Here is a 20,526-nt window from a genome sequence, read left to right on the forward strand (position 1 = left end):
CCATCACAAATACACAAACAAAAAGCGAGTTTTATGAGAAAACAAGGGAAAGTTATTAGAAGCTAGATCTTTATGCACGAAGATCTTCACCACTTTTGATTAAGAGAATCACATTGAATATTAGACAGGGAAACAATTGAAAGGCTTTATAGATCATTAAACTATAAAATAATTTGTAATAAAGCTGTCATATGACTAGTGGTATTATTGTTATTGCCCAGGGAGGGAAATGTCAACTGGGATTCAGTCTTGATTGGGGACTAGCATAGGGCAAGTGGGATAATAGACTTGGACACACAGTTCTTCTGCATGCAGACAACACAAGGCTGGCTCTTCAGACACCTGCCTGTGATGTTCTAATCTGCAGATGTCTCCCCTTAGTACCACTATACAATTGCTTGCTTTTCTCTTACAGAACTCCCTAGCTCTTCTTCCATGATTCTTTGGTTGTTGGTGGCAGTATGGGGGTAGGGTGGGGGTGTGTGAATTTGATGAGCCTCAACAAACAGAAAAGCACAGATAGAAAATGAAACATAGCGTGTTCCCAAGACTTTGTCTCTCCTTGTTATTACGAATGCTGCGACTTCCCATTCAGCCAGTTGCTTTTCACAGGGTCTCTTGGGTGGAATGGATTGGTTGGAAAAAGGTGGACACCCGTTTATCTAGAGATTGATAGCCTGGTTTCCAGAAGCCATTCGCATTCCGCTGTGCAAGGGGCTTCTCCATCTTCAGTCTTTAATCCGTTAGTCCAATTGCAAGTGAAAACTTACCAAGAATTGCATTACAAGCCACTTTTCTGTAGGACTCACACATGATGGAAGGGGGCTGGTTCTGCTCAGGCTGCTGATTTAGCCTTTTGTGAAATAAGTTTATTCTGTGATTAAAGAATATAAGCAGGAAGGAGGGAGAAATAGGGAAATTGTGACTATGTACAAATAATAAATGAATCATCATATAGTTAATGGAAAGTGTGACAATTTTCTGCAATAACTTTTCTTTGTACTACAAATAATTATATACAAGTATCTACACACACACACACACACACACACACACACACACGAATGTATTTTGGGAGTCAATTTGAGAGCTTATGTGAGGACCAACCTTGACTATAAAAAAAAAATTGAGATGAAAAATCTTAATGGTATATTCTAACTCAGAGGCACTACATATTGTTTTAAGATACTAAATGATGGGGAACTTTGTTACTTGGTAACAGATAATCAATCAATACACCACTTTTTGCAGAAGTAAAGATTTTTGATAAGTACCATTAAAGCTGACATTAAGTTAGTTATAACAAGAGTATTTCTGTGATGATGTCAGCTTTAGTCACATAACTTTGTGCCTTACTTTTCACCCCAGTTCCACACTCTCTGTGTAGCAAGGTTGCTGTCAATGATCAGTTTTTGTGATAAATCTCAATTTACTGAAGTTGAAGGACAAAAGATTTTTTTTCTTTTCTTTTTTTTTTTTTTTTTCGGAGCTGGGGACCGAACCCAGGGCCTTGCACTTGGTAGACAAGCGCTCTACCACTGAGCTAAATCCCCAACCCCCAAAAGATTTTTTTTTTAGGTTAAAAACTATTTGGATTATATAAATCCAAACATGTATCAAACCTTTCTTGGGTAAGAAATTGTGCCTGTCACCCACAACAAATGGTATCCTGAACTAAAAATCAGTTAACTGTACTTATCAATACATTTAGAGAAATTGAGATGAGTAAACCATTAATGATTAATGAGTCCCATGATAACACTAAACAATATGCAAGTGACAGACAAAACTACAGCTCTTGCTTAAGAGAGTTCCTTCCATTAAATATTGTTCCTATAGCCAAACATTAGAAACATGGGCTTAGTTCTCTTTCTGCATAAGACTTGGGAATACAGGATCCCACGGCCATGGGCATTGTTTCAATGTCCATTGCTTTACTAATGATACCAGCAGACTTCTCAGCTCTCAGAAAACAACTGTATACATCTGTCCAGAAAGCTGCTCCCCTGTTATCATGAGGCTAGCTGGCTCTGATCCATGCTCTGAATGATGATTTCTGTCCTTTTTGGAGGTGGGAAAAATTGACATTCTATTTAGTTTAGAAAACTTACACTAGACTAGAAATGCAATGCAAGAGGCAAAAGATAATGCCAAATGCCATTTTAAGTGTTTCAAGAGCCATATAAACGGTAAAAAAGAAAAATCATATATACATTGGTAAATGGTGTACAGGCATATGCACACAGGTGTACTCACTTGTGTGTGTGATTTGGAGAACAGAGGTTGACTTCCGGCATTGTCCTTTAACACTCTCCATCCTGCTCTTGATTTTGGACTGGAAATCTCATTGAAACTGCAAGTCAAGCAATAAGACTAGGTTGGCAGGTTAGTGATCATCCAAGATCTGCCGGTCTCCAACCCTCAACTCTGAGGTTAGAAGCCCTCACACTCCAACCTTTTTCATGGGTGCTGGGGATTTGAGCTCAGCTCTTTGTGCTTACATAGCAAGTGCTTTATTAACTGAGTCATATTCCTGAAATTAATATTTAACCAGATATATTGGATGCATTTTTTTGGTGTGTGCGCGCGCGTGCATGTGTGTGTGTGTGTGTGTGTGTGTGTGTGTGTGTGTGTGTGTCTGGTGTATACAGGTATATCTGGGTGCTTGAGTGCATGTGTATGTGAAAATCAAAGATAAGTATCAAGGTACTATTCACATTATTTTATACTTGAGATTGTCTCTCATTGGTATGGAACTTGCTGACTGGGTTAGACTGGTTGACCAGAAAGCCCTAAGGATTTTTCTGTGCCCACTTCCCTAGAATGGGGACTACAAATCTGTGGTGTCATCATGCCCAACTTTTAAAACCTGAGTTCTGGAAACGAAACCTCGGTCCTCATGCTTGCTGATGACTTACTTTCTTAGACTGAGTGGTCTCCCCAGCCATCAATATAACTAATTTTTATTATCATGAAACCAATATGCAAATAATTAACAAAGCAGTTTATATTATATTCAAACTATATTTTTAATTCACAGTGTGTATTTTATTGTATTTATAATACATCTTACCTCTAGTTCTTGTTGCAATGAAAGAGGCTGACTCGGAATCCATAAAGAGAAAAGAGCTCTGTGGATTTCTTTCGACCCAGTCCCAGGCTTCTGTGGGGCTTCTGATAAGTTCTCATACCTTTTCTATTTCGTGCCCTCAAGCTCTGGAGCTCCCCACCTCTGTTAGCCCTCATTCCTTGTGTTCTTGTCCTGTTCAATCCAGCTATAGCTGGGGCAGGGCAGTGGACAGTGGGCTCTTATAATTTCTTCTTTTACTGAAGCAGGAAACATAATGGGATATACATTATAGCAACATGCAAACTGTTCATCAACTATCCATTATGTCTGCCATCTCCCTTCTGCCAGTGGAGGTAACTATGTTATTACAGGGAGAAAAAAAATCTTATTTTAATTACAATCCAATCAGAAGATGCATCCATTATGCAGAGTGCCTTGGCATGTTTTAAAGTTTTAATTTTCTCACAAATAGTAGAGCCAATTCTATAGGGAGGAAAAAAAGACTTTGTATTTTTATTAATTTTATCATTGAAATAACATTCACTAGGTATATACAATGTGGAGGCATTGGTTTTTTTTGGGGGGGGGCGTGAAGTTCTATGGTCCATAATCCCTCCCTTTAAGAAACTCAGAGCTTTTTTAGAGGGTGTGGATGATGACAAACAGATGTACTGTGTGACCACCTGTCCCTAAGAGAGCTCTGATTAGGGTGAGTGGGGAGTTATCCCGGAGGAGGCAAGGTTGCCCTGACTTGGAAAGCGTGGGTAAGATTTTGATGTGTCATCATGGATGGGAAAGGAGAGGAAGGAGGTAATTTCAGACTGAGAGACTGCTGTGATGTTATGACATAGAGAGGTAAAACTATACATTGAAATTTTCTGCAAGAACGCATTTTTGCAGCAGGCTGATCTGGAGGTGGGTGTGAGGCCCCTCTGGGCAGTGAGGCTGTGCAACTAGGTCGAGCCGGCTTATGGCAGGATTTTCCTGCTGGGCTGAGGATACTGTGTCTTATTTTCTGGGCTATGTGGAACTATAGAAGATTCTAAGCAAGGCTGTAAAAGGATCATAGCTGGGCTGGGGAGAAGGATCTGATACCTGTGTGCATTTGTGCGCTACAATCTGGAGTAGGAAAAGCTTGGAACATTTTGTGTCTTGTGAGAACAAACAATATTAAAGTAATGGGTTTATGCATTTTTTGACCTTTAAAAAATGGTATTTTCAGCAAACTTCCTCCTCCCTACCTTACCCTTGTTAAATATTTCATCTCAACTGGAAAATACCCACAACAATGATTTTTTTTTAACGGTTTTAGCCTTTCGGTAATAAACCAAAACAAACAGTGGGGAGCTTAAAAGGCCTTTCAGCTGAGCACGATGAAAGCAGATGCCTCCGGTTTATATTATTGTTAGAAAGCATGGGAGTCTAGCCTGGAAATTCCATACAGAGGAGAGAATAGACAGAGGGACAGAGCAAGTCAAGGATCCCCGACCTAATATTGTGGTGGTATTTCTTCCTTGCTCAGGGTTTATACACATGCCCCAGAATCTCGCTGTCAGAAGCAGGATTCTGTTTTCTTCCCTCTAGCAGGACCTGCAGGGAAAGCCCCAGTGATAGAGATGAAGAAATCAAGACACTTCTTTCATAAAGCTATTGAGAGAACTACAATGGCTTTCCGGCTTAATGCCCCGAGTGCAGCAACAAGGGCACTTTCTGGCTGGAGGGCATGGTATCTTAATACAGCTCTTTGCCTAGACTAAATTACAACGTGTCTGTCGCTATGACCTTGAATTACCTGGAGTCTCAGTTAATAGCAATGAGCAAATATCACTTCTTGTCTGTTTGCACCATAAACCTTCCTGTGAGCCTTTCTCACTCTAACCCTCCCACCTGGAGTAGCTGCCTATGCATCTGTTCAGACATTTGCACGGCACACATCTAATGAGTACCTACTGTGCACCACATCCCAAGGGTTCACAAATAGAATGCAGTCCTTCAGGTTCCCATGGACTCCTTGCCTGTTAAACTCTCAAGATGTCATTATTGGCTCCTTCATCAAAGCAGGAGGACTCAGCCTAGCTTGTCATGAAGGTATCCAAGAGAGGTCTACTTTTGATGCTAACTGATAATGTCTGAACGTTGTGTCCTCTCCCTTCCTCCAATTCATATGTTAAGAACCTAATGATGGCATTAAGAGGCAGAATCTTTAGTGGGTGACCATACCATGCCCTACTGCTCTTACTGCATGATGCTCTTTGCATTTCAACCTTGTGAGAATATAGAGTATGCCCCCTATGCTTCAAGGGTCTCTGTGGGGTATTGAATTTGCTGACGTCTTTATTTTCAACTTCCCAGCAACTATAACAAGTAATACATTTCTGTTCTCATGTAACACAACATCTCAGGTACTGTGAAGGTGTACATAGAACGGGGAGGAGCCTCATGATCAGATGAAGTCAGCCCATTCCTTCAGTACATAACCACATTTTGAACATGGATATATAATCTTTGATGCTGGAAATGGGAGCAAAACAAATCCTTCTACTCACAAACTTTCCAAAGTTATGAAACAAAACAACAAAATCAAGATCTGGTAAGAAGTACCATGACAATAACGAAATAAGAAAGAGCAAACCCTTTGGAGGGGGCTAATGTATTTTCTTCTCTCACTCTGTATTCAATTTCTCCACATCTCCATTTTGATGAGATCCCTGGCCTGTAGACACTGATCAGTGAGATTCAGGAGACCCTTGTGTTTTCTCTGAATCTTTTAGTGGACTGTGGGGGTGGAGATAGAGACAGTCTTGGGTCTGTTCCCAAAGAGACTTCCTGAACTAGAATCAACTCTCAAGGATGGTCTGTAGCAGAGAACCTAGGCCCTTAGAAGTCCAAGAGTGTAGCTCAGGACCACAAGCTTCATGTCCACAGAGTCTAGGACCTTTCTCTGTATTGATGCAAGAATAATTCCTCTCTGTTTGCTCTCATCCTATAAGGACTGCTCCACCTTGAGTGGGGTGGATCCACTGGAAACTCTACTCAGGAAGTCATTACAACCAGCCTTAATTTCTGATGCCTTTCTAAAGAGATGTATACTAAATGGTGACTTGGCAGGGAGCTTTTGAGCATTGGGGATTCTAATACAGGGTGAGAAAGCTCAGCCATCATCAGGTTGACCAGCATTGGCTTCTTTTCTCTTTTCCAGATGGAGAGACATTCAGATCCAGGTAGGAAACCAAGGCTATGAGGGGCATTGGCCATTTACTAGGGTATACAGTTAGTATGAAGAACTTCCAGGACAATTTATCATAATAAAAGCAATTTACAGACTTATCCATGAAGTCAAAGAGACTTTTCTATATGGCTCAGACACTTCAGCAGTTAAGCATGAAGCTTGCAAACATACCAGTACGTGGAGAGATGTCCCCCAGTTGGAAGCTGCAAGAGAGCAAGGCACTGTCTGAAATTCACATGCAGCCTCTCCTCAGGACTCCTTGAAGTCCTTCTGGACAGAGTCCAGATGGTTTGGCCTGGCCAGCTGGTATAGCAGCTAGCCTTTCTTGTTGGTTAGATGTGAGACATATCTAGTGAACCATCTGACAATCAGCCAATGTGCTTTAATTGATGCCAGCTGGGTGCCCTGTCATGGCAGTATTATCTCCAAGCTGTACTAGCCTAAAGGCAGTAATAGGGAACAAGACCTGGGTGCAGGTGATGCCATCTAAAGGGCATGTTGACCCAAGACTGTGCATCTTCCCCATCAGTGTGAAATCAGCTTTGCCAAGGATAGCACCAATTCTTGTCTACTTCTCTGAGATATGCTAATCTTTTGAGTCTAAGTTGTTCATTCAGAAACCTACAGGTAGTTTTGGTAAACGCTTTTGGTTATTCTCTTGGTGTAACCTATGTTGGAGGGGGTTCTGGTACTGTGGTTAGAATCTCTCAAAAAGTTCAAGTGTTGAAGTTTTGGTCCAACCTTGCAGCAATCTTGGTAGGTGACTGGATTCTTAGGGCCCCAAATTAACCTCTTAATTAATCCTCAGATGGATCATATAGCATTACTGAGGGCAGAGCCTAGTTGGAGAACACAGTGGGTATGTGTTCTCAAAAGTTATACTTTGGCAGAAGCACCTTCTCTCTCTCTGCTTCTTGGGCAATATGATGTAAGCAGGCTCTGGGGGACCTTCCCTTTCCCATGATGTCCCTTGTCTTTCCCCAGACCAAAAGCAATGGAACCAGATAATCATGAGCTGAAAGAATGAGCCAAACAAACTTTTTTCTTTTAAGTTAGAGTAACAAGAGTCTGACCAGCATGCCTGGGTTCACACTGCTCAGCCTAATCTTTGATGGAGCCAATTGCTATTGGAATCTGCTTCTTACAGAGTCTTCGTCCCTTTAAAGTTGACCTACCTGTGCTGACCTTAACTTTTCACACACAGAGGGAAGTCACAGTGCTTACAAAAGAGGCCACTGATAAGTAAAGGTTACAGATTATGGGGGGTTATATTTACTGAAATAGCCACAGTGATTATTATAACTATTACCAATATTTAAAATTGGGATCACTTGAGAACGACACTGGCATGCATTCACATTTGTTTCTTGGTGTGTGTGTGTGTGTGTGTGTGTGTGTGTGTGTGTGTGTGTGGGCCTGTGTGTATGAATTTGTATGCACCCATGCAAAAACTCCTGAAGGCCAGAGGAGGATATTGGGCATATCCTTTTATTTCTCCCTGTCTTATTGCCTCAAGATTTGATCTCTCACTGAATGTGAAGTTTTCTGTTGTTGGCCAGCTTATTTCTTGCCAAAAGCATATTAATCATTTTCATCAGAGTCCTACTTTTCATCTTAGTGGATCCAGGAAATACAAAGTTGATCTTATTTCCCAAGGACCTCTCCTGTCTGTATACCATGTATGTGTGTAAATGTGTTTGCATGTGAACTTAAAATTCCTTAACTGTTTCCTGAGCACCCTCACTGCAGGGCCACTCTCTGCAGGAGGGATGGTGCGGTGTGCAGACATGAGCTTCATGCCGAGTAATTTTGGATGGGTAATGTATACCCTGGAGTGTCTGTAGTGAGGGATTGTGGGTACCTTCCAGGGAAGGGTTCATGGGGATCTCTGCTGACGAATGAAAGGGTGCTGTAGAAGCTGAGATGAGGCTCCTGGAAATAGCTACAGCCTCCAGGCCATCTCAGATGTTTAATGAGTTTTTGCACTAACTGGCAAAACAGACACACAACATCTAAGATACATTAGGAATCTGTTCTCTGTGCAGAAAGTGTTTGAAGATTCAGGAAGAAGTCAGAGTATCTAGTTCCCTATATCAGCTCCGTGAACTTTTCTGGACCAACCCTTACCTGTTCTTTGGCTTTGCACATGCCTCCATTCGCCAGCATAATATTCTCCCCACCACTACCGCTGCTGAATCCCAGGAATATGTTTCTCTCCTGTGTGCCGAGATGCTCGTCAAAAGGTTGGTCTTGTCCTGACCATAGCAGGTGCTTCTATACACAATTCACAGAATTTAGTGCATTCTCTGTCTAGAAGGTTTGACTTAGGAATGAAGGCAGGGAATGTTTATGGAGTGCTGATCATGTGACCTTATTTTCTTCTTAGCTTTTTCTCTAAGAAAAGCCTTATCCCTACTTACCTTCTAAGGGAAAAACTCAAAGGGTCCTTATAAGGTTAATGACTTAGATTTCTATCAACACTGAAACAAAATTCAGACACAGATGATTTATCTGAAATGTAGGATAAAAGGCTCACTCTTCACACATTGATGCTTATAGGCTGAACAAAGACAAAGCATGAAGAGCACCTGAGTGTGCAGTGTGAATAAGTCTGAGTGTAGTGTGTGTGTGTGTGTGTGTGTGTGTACGTGTGTGCATGTGTGACTATGTGTGTGTGACTGTGTGTGTATGTGTGTGTGAGTGTGTATGTATGTGTGTATGAATGTGTGTATGAATGTGTGTATGTGTGTGTATGTGTGTGTGATTGTGTGTGTGGTTGTGTGTGTATGTGTGTGACTGTGTGTGTGTGTTTGTGTGTGTGTGACTGTGTGTGTATATGTGAGTATGTGAGTGTGTGTGTGTATGTGTATGTGACTCTGTGTGTGTGTGTGTTTGGCATGCAAAGAATGACAATCTTCTTTTACCCTAAGTGAGACATTTCCCCCACACCTCCCTCCCTTCCCTTTTAACTTCTAGATCTTTTATAAATTACTTTTTGAATAGTCCTCCCCTCATCTCAGCTCAGAAGCTGCCCTGCCAGCAGCCCTACCCAGGTCTGGGTCAGCTGTCTCCTTGAGTGTTCCCAGAGTATTCACTCCTAGCTTAGTGTTGTAGGTCACACTCTGATTTGCAATTGTTTATTTACTCTTGCATACACTGCTGGGCTATCATCTCCATAAGGGCTGGCAGCAGGACTGTCTTGTTCTCTGTCACAGCCTCAGTGAGGAGTAATGAGTATTTGTTAAAAGAGTGAATAAACAGCGTGAGGGGGAGAAACAAATGGCAGCCACTGAGTCCTGGTGTCTCCTGTGCAAAGATAGATGTTCTTTGTGTCTTGTGTGGAAGGAAGCATCTGCAGGGCTCTGCTGGGAAAGACCTTGATACGTTTACATTCCTCACCAGGTACCTAGTAATCATTTACCTTAGCTTAGCATGAAGAGCACCTGAGTGTGCAGTGTGAATAAGTCTATGAGTGTGTGTGTGTGTGTGTGTGTGTGTGTGTGTGTGTGTGATCTGTATAATGATAGGGGCTAAGCAAATCCGATGGCTTAATGGAGAAGGTAACCAGAATTTGAGATGGACCTCAAAAGATTGGTTGTGTACAAAAGGCAGAAAAAGGCTTCTAATTCTCAAAATGCAGGTTGAGCTCTGTCTTGTCATGTGACAGTGTACAGGTGAATCTGTGTCCAGAGGACAGTAGAAATCATACTTATGAAATGCAATGGCCTTATAGGTATCCTGTGCTTTCAAACACAGCAGCTGCTGAGAAATCACCCACCCTCCAAGCAAAGGGACCCACAAGGATCCCATGGTTTCATGCACTATACAGTCCAGATCCATTCCTCCCTTCTAGTGACTTCCAGGAAATTTGTGCATGGCTCCTTTATTTACATCTGAAACATTCTTTATTTGTGAATATTCTTTTTATTGACTGAATGATTTTCTCTTACTTGTCTAGTAATGGTAATTTTAATTGGCAACTTAACAGGATGTGGAATCACCTGGGCGGGGCTTCTCAATGGAGGATTGTCTTAGCCTGTGGACTGTGGACTGGCCAGTGTGAGAGGATCTTGATTATGTTAACAGAATTACCATTAAGTTAACAGACCACCTTCTGTGGGCACTATCATTGCCTAGTCAAAGGATTCTGGATTGTGTAAGAGTGGAAGAAGTAAGAAGAACAACAGACTATATATCTGTATTGCCCTCTGCTTTCTAGTGTGGCTGCAATGTGACCAGATGCTTCCCCTTCCTGCCCCCTTGATTTCTTCATGATAGACTGGACTTGGAACTGACTGCTAAAGCCAACCCCTTCTCCTTTAACTTACATGGTCAGAATATTTGATCACAGCAACAGGAAAAGAGGCGAGCACAGTTCAGACTGCTTTAGTGAATTATTATGAGCACTGTAGATTATGAGCAACAAAAGTTCGTGGTTTGCAATTATGCAATCTTGAAGCCCAAGATCAAGCTTGCAATCGTGGCTGGGCTCTGTGAGATTTCTCTTCTGAGTCCATTACTGTTATGTTCACTGTCTCTTTGCATGGTACGAAGAGGGCTTGAAAGTTTAAATTGTCCTTCAGAAGAGCAAAGATATCATTTATCACTTTACCTCATGACTTCCTTACCTCCCAAAGGTCTACTTCCAGATCACATAGGAAGTGAGTTTAAACAGACACTAAAGGGGTTATAAGCATTCAGTCCATGTTTTGTTTTTCATAAGGGTATATGTCTGATGTTGAAAGGAGGGCTGAGACATGGAAGAACAGAAAACAGTGGAATGGAATTGGTCATATTGGATACAAATCCCCTGATGAGGCTGAAGCATTATTAGTGCTGGAGTTATAATGAAAGATGTGCCTCATGAATCCTGCTTTCTGTATGTGCAGATGATTGGAAGAAGAATGCATTACTGGCAAATAAATATTTTCCAAAGAAAGGTATGGCCCTGAGCTAGGACTGTGAGTACTGTGTTATATTAAAGATGAAGTCTTCCAGAATATTGTACCTGGACATAGAGCAAGAAAGATGAAATACGGGCTGTATGAAATCCATGTCTGTGTGCCAATCTACTGGGAGTCATTGTGAGAGAAGCAGTCTACTTTATTTCATAGAAGGAAAAGAAGCATTGTAAACCAGAGGAAGGGCAACCCATTGGGAAAAATTAGGTGTATTCTAATGGTCTTTAGAACTGCCAAGACTGAACCCCCATTGAATGTGATTGTTGGGGGGAGGGCGGTAATGGGGGAGGGTGGGAAGGGGAACACCCATATGGAAGGGGAGGGGAGGAGTTAGGGGGATGTTGGCCTGGAAACCGGGAAAGGGAATAACAATTGAAATGTAAATAAGAAACACCCAATTTAATAAAGATGGAGGAAAAAAATTTTAAAAAAAGAAGTGAGTGTCTAATAAATTCTACAATGTCCCTAATAAGTACAAAAAGTTGAAAGTGAAAATACCCATGGCCTCTTTCAATAAAGTTTTATTTATTTACTTCTGTGTTGCTACACTACAGCAACTGGAGAAACAACCCTGTCGGATTATGATCCTAGTATGTGTACTCGATGAAAAGAATTTGGAGTTGTAACTTCAGGTGGAAAGATATACATGCTTGCCCACTGAGTCATCTCTTCAGCTCTTTCAACTGGGTGCTTAGAATCAAGATGTGAATTATAGATAGCTTTGTGAAATTTCCTTCTCGCTTCTGAAGACATTTGTGTTTTCAGGATGAAAAACAAATCTATTTTCAATAAAAGAAAATGTAAAGGGGGGAGATCGTCACACATTAAAGCCACTCTTATCCTCACTGCTAGTCCTTGATTGCCTGAAAGCTAATATAAACGTAGTCATTACCCTGCGTTTCCACTACAAGATTGCATCTAGGACAATTCATATTGTCCTTATATGATAAATGTGGCTCTACAGAAAACTGTCCACATGGAGCCTTGAACTAATCTAATTTTTCTTCCTCCTGGCTAGTAGTTGTCTTGTTATATACTCCACACTAAGACCTTTAGTACAGGATCCATGCTCAGGTTTTCTAGAAGCTCTTGAACTTAGTCTTAAGTTCCTACTCACTAGATCCCTAAAAGAGAAATGTCACATCTAGAAGAAAAAGAGTAATCCAAGTCTCTATGAGAACAGTTCTCACTAGACCCCAAATTTGTGTGCTGGGGTAAGATAAATCAATCATGGTTGTAATTACCTTAACCCACTTGGATTTCATAGGGAAACTACAAAGCCCACATGTCCATTGCAGAATTAACCATCCATCCCCTCAGATCCTCCCAGTTCCTTTCCCTCTAAGTTGAAACATCAAATGGGAAGCATCTAGCATAGATGTCTAGGAAGTTGATGGAGCTCATGGGCAGGTGTAAGCCAAGCAGAATATGTTTGGGTCTGTTTAGGTAAAGTGCTTTCTCCTGGGTCCTCAATAGAAGGAAGATACAGCTAGCTAGATTTTCCAAGATCTCTTCCTGTTTCAAAGAGTTAATGTTCAGTGCACTAAAATTGAAGCACTGTACACACTCTCATTATTCATTTATCCCCTTCCTTTTCTTTCTTCCATACATTTTAGTACTGAAATGGAAGCTTATTAAAACCTAGAAGCTTTGACCAATATCAAACCTCAATAATCTAAAAAATCCTCCCCTGGAAATAGCCAGATAACAGCAGCTTCCCAAACCTTATAGGCCAGCAGATCTCCTTTAGATGTAAAAAGACTTTGTGTATTTGTGAGAGGCATGGCACAGCAGAGAGATTGAGGATGGAAAAAAATGTGAAATAATTTACAAAAGACTTAGTGTCTAGCAGTTTCTTCTTATTCCTGGATATTTACAAGTCTTTCTTAAATAAAATCAATGTGTGTGTGTGTGTGTGTGTGTGTGTGTGTGTGTGTGAGAGAGAGAGAGAGAGAGAGAGAGAGAGAGAGAGAGAGAGGGAGTGTGTGTGTGTGTTTCCATGCTCATGGGGGTGTAAACTCATGTTTGGAGGCCAGAGGACAATTCTGTCTGTCATCCTTAGGAATTCTACCTACTTCCAAGACAGGGTCTCTTTTTGGCCTACAGCTCAGTAACTGGGATAGGCTCTCTGTTCACTGAGTTCTGGGATCCCCCTGTTTCTGCCTCCCCAGCAGTGAGATGATCAATATAAGCCATAACACCAGCATTTATATGAGCATTCTTGGGATTTCCTCAGGCCCACATATTTGAGAAACAAGTATTTATTAACTAAGCCATCTCCCTAGTCATTATTCCAGGACTTTAGCTAGAGACTTAGTATATGTTAGTCTTGGGTCAGGGAATAGGGCAACTGATACATTAGCATTTACCCCACAGAGAAACCATTTAAAGAAGTGATTCTTGCTTTCCTATAGGTAGTAAGAAGTGCATAGTAGGGACAGCCAGCTGATAGTTCTTGATAGGGAAGTTATGATTTTTTTGAAATAAATGTTGCTTTTTTTTTTTTTTTCGGAGATGGGGACCGAACCCAGGGCCTTGCGCTTGCTAGGCAAGTGCTCTACCGCTGAGCTAAATCCGCAACCCCTAAATGTTGCTTTTTAAATGGGGATAAAGTGTATTAATGGGGACATGTGGACTTTTTTTTATCTTTTAAATGTTGCTAAGTGATTGTGTTCTGTTTAATGAGGATGACTTTCCATGCCACCTCATCTCTGTGCTTCTCTACCTGCATAAGGGCAGGAGACATGACTGCATGTTATGAATCTTAACTGTCTGGATGCTGAGTGGGAGGAGGTTGCAATGCAAAAGAGCAAAGCATTGTATGGGAGCGGGTCTGCTGGACTTGTGTGCCTCATTGTACAAGTGTGAACCACATGTTCCTGTGCTTATACATTTACAAGGTGTTTTGTAAGTGAAGCCCCCATTCCTTTATAAAAATAGAATCACTTTTCTAAATCAGAATTGCTGAGTAAGTAGAAGGGCGGCTCCGAGTTTTAGAGGAAGCTTTCCAGAAATTGGTGCAGGAGCTCGCTAATGGGACTGAGAGGTGGAAAGGAAGAAGCACAGACCATGCTGCGTTTTGCATTTCAATCTCTGCAGATCCTCTCTCCCTGCCTATGCATATTTAAAATTCCTTTCAATATATAAATAGGATAATTCTCTCTCCTCATCCCCACCAGAGTTCATTTAACAGGCACACAAAAAAATTGTACACCCAGGCCTATCTTTTCCTGCTTCCTGTTTTTACTATTTATTGGTTTTTCTCATTTTCTTTCTTTCTCTCTCTCCTTTTTGTCTGTGTTGCTCTCCTAAGATTAAATTGTGTCTCAGGATTGACCAGGGGGAGAAATACAATTTCTTCTAAACAAGGAAAGGCCTGAGGGAGGTGGTCTCTATGTTTGCTTTGCTCTTTGGCACCAACCCAGATATCTCAGAATCCAATTTGAATAGAAAGCTCTGGGCATAAGACAATCTGTGTTTTGCAACCTACCCTTAGTGTAGCCTCTACCTATTATTGACAACAATTGCCCATTTTCTTTGTAACTGAAATTCCTGTGTCCCAAAGTCATAACCAAAAGACTTAAAAATTCCTTTATGGGAAGGACAGTAGAAGGGACATAAGCTAGGATCAGGGGAAAGACACTCATAACAAAAGCCAGGCAAGCTCTTCTTCCTTAAAAAAAAACAAAGAGCTTCTGAAAGCATTAGTTCAGTAGAGTGTCCTTGACTCATGGGCATAACGTGAACAGTCCAATCATTCTGGAATCAATGTGGACTATCCACATCAGGAAAGAATACACACTGTTACCAAAAACTTACTACCTCTGGATTGTAAATATGAAATAAGATTTTGGTCACTGACCTTTTAAACATTCATTCTTTATATTTCTGTTGTGGTGGTGGTTATTGTTTGCTCTAGGCCCCATAAAAAATAGTACAAGATGTGAACCCGTGGGCTAAACTGCATGGGGTCATTTTCCCAGTGTCTTTTTCTAGTGTGTAATTTTGAACAAGTTACTAGGCCTTCCTATGCCTAGGTTTCTATATATATGTAAAATGTGGACTACAATAGAGTGGTATAGGGACTAAATGAGTTAATTTCTAGCCTCTTAGAACTCAGTTTCACAGCATAAGCACCATAAAATGCAAGCTCCTTTTATTGTAAGTTGCCATTACTGCTACCATTGACACCTGGAAGGTGTGCTGAATAGCATGTCCTGCATGAAAATATGATAATGGCTCTTATGTTTGCAACTAGTATCTATTAATTAAGAAGCCATCATTTGTGCTCTGTAATTATATTTATTAAACCCTAACTCCTATCATAACAATAATTAGTTCTTGCTAATTAAATTTATCAAATTCCCCCTGGATTCATATCTTAGGTAAATATTTAGTAGCCCTACACTAATTATTTTAATCAACATGGAGTGTATTTCAAATGACTACAAATAGTTCTAACTAATTAGATTGAGTACAAAATAATATCTTATGTAATAAATTTGCAGGTGCTACAAAAGAAGGGGAAGGAACCACAGGATAATGTCTTAAAGACCTAACCATTGTCTGACTTAGCTGTGACAGCATTTTTTTTTACAACCCTCTAATATATTAGAGGAAGTAGCTCTAGAAGGTTTACTACAACTATCCCGCTTTGTGTTTTACTGCCAATGTTTTGGCCACAGACCAAAAACTGTACTCTGTAACCCAAAGCATGTTATATGCTTTCCAATTGGACCCATTTACACCGGGAATTGGTACAGGATCAAGAAGCCAACCACAGTATTGGCTAAGTGGGCTACCACAGATACAGAGAGATTGATCTCTGTTTCAAAGAGCCTGAAGTTAAACAGGTATCACTTCTTGGTTCTGTCCTCCACACCCTCAGGCCATATTTGTCCATTATACTTATGCTAAGGAGTTCTCCTACCTTCTCTGCTTATCTGGTTTCTTCATAACAAAGACAATAAGTCCTTGAATTATGAGTGTCTGATTGGTATCCTGTTGCTTGGAAACTATGATATCAATGCATCATATTTCATGACAAAAATGTCTCTGCCCCATCTCTGCAAAGATGTGCATGCTGCCTGGTGGCTTCCTTGTGGCTGGTCCACATTACCCATACCCTTTTCCTTTGATGTGTTTACAGCAAGGGCTGTATTGTGAAATGTTTGACTCTGGTTCACAGTGGTCAATCTTTAGCCACATTCACAAGCCTATCTATAGCCTGATGTAGCCCGATGATAGACTGTCCTTTATGTCAGCCCACTGCCATGTTGAGGAGTTTGGTTGTCTCACTTTACAAAGGAAGAATCCCATCAGGACTTGTTGAGTGAGGGATGAGAGGGTCATAAGACCATCCTCTGAGCATCTAGTCTCTCTCTACCACCTGCTGTATGTAACTCTAACTTAATGACATATATACACAGATCAAGGAAGAGTAGAGGAATGACATTCTACCTACATAGTTATGGGGAGGCTCTCATGCCTATTGGGTGAGGGTTTTTCAGGTATGGCCTGATGTAGGAGGAACATACTCACTTGTGTAAGTAACCCCTCATGTATGCTCTGTAAGGGAGCCCAAATGAAGTCCCTGATTCCCATAATGAACTTTAGTGGAGTCATGCCTTGGTTTGTCTTTGGGAATCTTAAGAGGAATAGATGTTGATTTGTTCCCCAGGGGAGGAATTTTAGCAGTAGCTAAAATTCTGTTCATGATAAAGCAGCTGTCTATGCCTGGAATAGGACTCAGTTTACAAGCCAGGTCACAAACTACTCAATGGTCAGATGCACTTCATCTGAATTTGCAGTTGGACTGTGGGTTTACATTCCTTTGAAATGCCATTAAGGAGATACAAGAATAAAGTGATCATGACTATTGGAATATTGACAGTTGGATTACATTATAATAAAAATGGTCCATTTTAGGAATAAAAGTAGATGTTATAACATTAAGCCATCCAGGCAGATAGCTAAATCTTTTCAAAGTTGTCTCTAGTCCTTTCTTGTAAATGACAGGTGAATTATCATTCACAAGCAGCCATTAGTGGATGCCCATGGTGTGGTGTCCAAGATCACCCCAGGCTATCCTGGCTTTCATTTTCACCAACTGGCTGTTGAGAATGTGGCTGCTTCTTTACAGCCTATAAATTACATTCTATTTTTATGATAAAGTCTCCAGTGGGCCAGGGAGACACGTTTGACGGTGGATCTGCGCTTGGGTCTCTCAGCGATGTGCACACACGCATGAGAATTACAGAAAACGTACAAGCTTTATCTCCCCCTCTCATTAAGCTGTCATCTACTTTCAGTGCCGATCTATCTCTTGTTTTGAATATTGCCTCCCTTCCTCCTGGCTTTCCTTGGAGTATTTGTGATCTCATGCAGCCACCTTTATGATAGATGAATCATTCCTATGGCAACCGCAGTCATCATGAATCCTCAGAATGAGCTGGCAGGAGGGAAGAGCATCCATGAGAACAGAGATTCAAGGGTGCCATGAGGTAGTAAGGAAATCTGGGAATACTGAAATGATGGAGTTAGGAGCAGGCCATATAGAGCTAGAAAAGATGAGATGACAGAGGTCCAGAAATGTCTGACTGCACAGCATGACACCAACATGAATGAGCAAACACTTTTAAGTCAAATAAGCCTTATAAAAGAATCACTATATATTTTTAATATGAACCAATCAGCCTGAATATAAGGTGTAAGATTTGGACACCGTATCAGCATCTAGGGCCAAGAGACACTGTCTCTGAAGATCTCATTCCCTTCATCCAACTATTTTTTTTCCAGGGGAAAATGGTGTTATGTAGGGTCTCTAGCTATTGAATGTATCTGTAATAGCAGAGGGAACGCTGCTTGGAGACTGGCCTTAAGTAGTGGAATTACACAATGCGACTTCACTCTTTAATCAGATTTACCTATACTGTTTAAATAATTATGCCTGATAAATGAACCATACCATTTATTTTAATTAAGCGAATATATTTTAGACTGGATCAGGGCTGATCTATACATCGCTTTCCTCCCATGACTGCCTTTATTTACCTGTTCCGATCCATTGATTCTGAAGGATCAATATTGGCAGATCCATGTAAGAAGAGTGTTCCAATTTTATCCCTGCAAAAGTATGTCCATGAAATCATGTTAAAAGAAGGAAATGACTTATTTTATGCTTTGAATGAGAGCTCTGCCAGAGCCTGACAAAAACAGTTGGACGCTTGCAGCCAACCATTGGACTGAGAACGGAGTCTCAGTAGAAGAGTTAGAGAAAGGACTCAAGGAACTGAAGGGGGGTTTGCAACCCTGTAGGAAAAACAACAATATCAACCAACCACCCCACCCAGACCTCCCACCAACCAATGAGTACACATGGAGTGACCCATGGCTCCAGCTGTATATGTAGCAGAGGATGGCCTTGTCTAGCATCAATGGGAGGAGAAGCCCTTGGTCCTGTGAAGGCTTCATGCTCCAGTGTAGGGGAATGCTAGGGTGGGGAGGTAGGAGGGAATGGGTAGGTGGGTGAGGGAGCACCCTTATAGAAACAGGAGGAGGGAGGGTTTGGGATGGGGGCTTCGGAGGGGAAACCAGAAAAGGGGATAACATTTGAAATGTAAATAAAGAAAATATCCAATAAAAGAAAAGAAAAAAAAGACACTGTACATGAATGCACCAAAAGGAAGCAGGGTACATGCTTTCTTTCTATGCCTTGCATAGAAGTCCCCCTGGAAGATGCCACCACTTAACTTGTCTATTGTCCCCTTTTCTATTAGTCCAAATGTAATCCAAAGTCTATGGCAGGCCACAGACAAAGAACTATAGGACCTAAACGTATTACTCCTCAGACTAAGAATGATTAGAGCATTTACTTATCTGTCAAACTGCTCCCAGGGTTTCTATAACTTTGGGTCCAATGCATTTAGAATTTTATTTTGTATATATGAGTGTTTTGCTTGCACGCATGCATGTCCTCTACATGGATACACACTAACCACAAAGGCCAGAAAAGGGAATTGGATCCCTTGGAACTGAAATTATGCATGATTTTGAGCCACTATGTGGATGCTGAGAATTGAATTCTGGGCTCTGCAAAAGTGACAAGTGCTCAAATCCAATAAGCCATTTCTTTAGCTCTAGTTGTGTATTTTAAAGTCCCCAACCTTCATTAGAGTATAGCATAATTGACCACATATATTTTTACTCTATTATCTTTGATCTTCCATTTATATGGTTTTAAAAGTTTCCCTTGGCTAATCTTAGTTTAATATTTTAGAGAATTTGATGATATTCCATGTCTATGTTGTCCGTCATTGTACCTATTTGCCCAGATGTATCTCCTAGGTTCTTGGAATTAGAAGGCAGGTACCTGAATTGAGATATGCTCTAAGTAATCTATGTATAGCATATTTGAAACACATATATAAACAATAACAAGAAAAAAGAAATTATTTAAATATTTTTATATTGGCCACATGTTAAATGATAATATTTTGACTACATTGGAGGTAAATAAAATCGATAATTAAAAATAATGTATTGGGTTCAGATTGGACTGTACTGACCTTGTGGGATGGATGTGCTCAAACTCACCTCCAGTTCAGACCTTTCTTCTGGCATTAGATAATATAACAGATTCCTACCTTGCCTCTTCTATTAGACTATCGTTCACGCACTTAAGGTCAGCAAAGTGAAATGTGGAACATCTCCTCCTAAATTCAATCCTATTTCAGTGACTGATCCCACCATCATTTTTATATATTTCTCCTTCTCCAGAGAACATCCTCCTTTCAGTACCCCTATTGCAGACTATTTAGATGAGAATATTTATGAATCCTATGCTAGTCCTTCTCATTTGAATGCCAGTAGCTTGGAGAGCCTGCTTCCTTATAAAACAGCCCATTCCAATTGTGAATAGTTCTGCTGTCAAGAACTTTTTTTTTTTTTTACATATAATGAATTTGACTTAGAATTTCTATTCAGGTTTTAATTCTGTCTTCTGAAGTCATTCCAAACAAATTTCATTCCATTTCTATCTGAGAAGATTATTTAATATCTTGGCCTTACTGATGCTTTTACTCTAACATGTTTCTCCTGAAACACACCCTGTACTATACACATGGTTTCTTCCCCTTCATTCTAAGTGCTCATCTTTGAACCTAATATTTCTTTTTTGCCTATTTTAAAGTAAATGGCCTGCCAATCCCAATATTCACGTCACAGACTGGAAAGGGATTCACAGTTGCCTTTAATACTATGTCTCT

The 20,526-nt window shown here is 40.7% G+C and overlaps 1 long non-coding RNA gene across 2 annotated transcripts in view; it reads right to left on the reverse strand.

The window, feature by feature from the left end:
* Nucleotides 1-20,526, reverse strand: part of LOC120103503 (uncharacterized) — a 56,457-nt gene that overhangs the window by 15,789 nt on the left and 20,142 nt on the right. The window contains exons 3-6 of one of the 2 annotated variants that reach the window (XR_015622901.1): nucleotides 18,314-18,385; nucleotides 3,074-3,327; nucleotides 2,257-2,353; nucleotides 771-874 (exon numbers count right to left, since the gene is read on the reverse strand). This is a non-coding gene — a long non-coding RNA (uncharacterized LOC120103503). The remainder of the gene's footprint in view (nucleotides 1-770; nucleotides 875-2,256; nucleotides 2,354-3,073; nucleotides 3,328-18,313; nucleotides 18,386-20,526) is intronic. The other variant, XR_015622902.1, reaches the window with a different exon arrangement.

This window comes from Rattus norvegicus, chromosome 6, assembly GCF_021556685.1.
Source record: "Rattus norvegicus strain SHRSP/BbbUtx chromosome 6, alternate assembly SHRSP_T2T, whole genome shotgun sequence".
Taxonomy (NCBI): domain Eukaryota; kingdom Metazoa; phylum Chordata; class Mammalia; order Rodentia; family Muridae; genus Rattus; species Rattus norvegicus.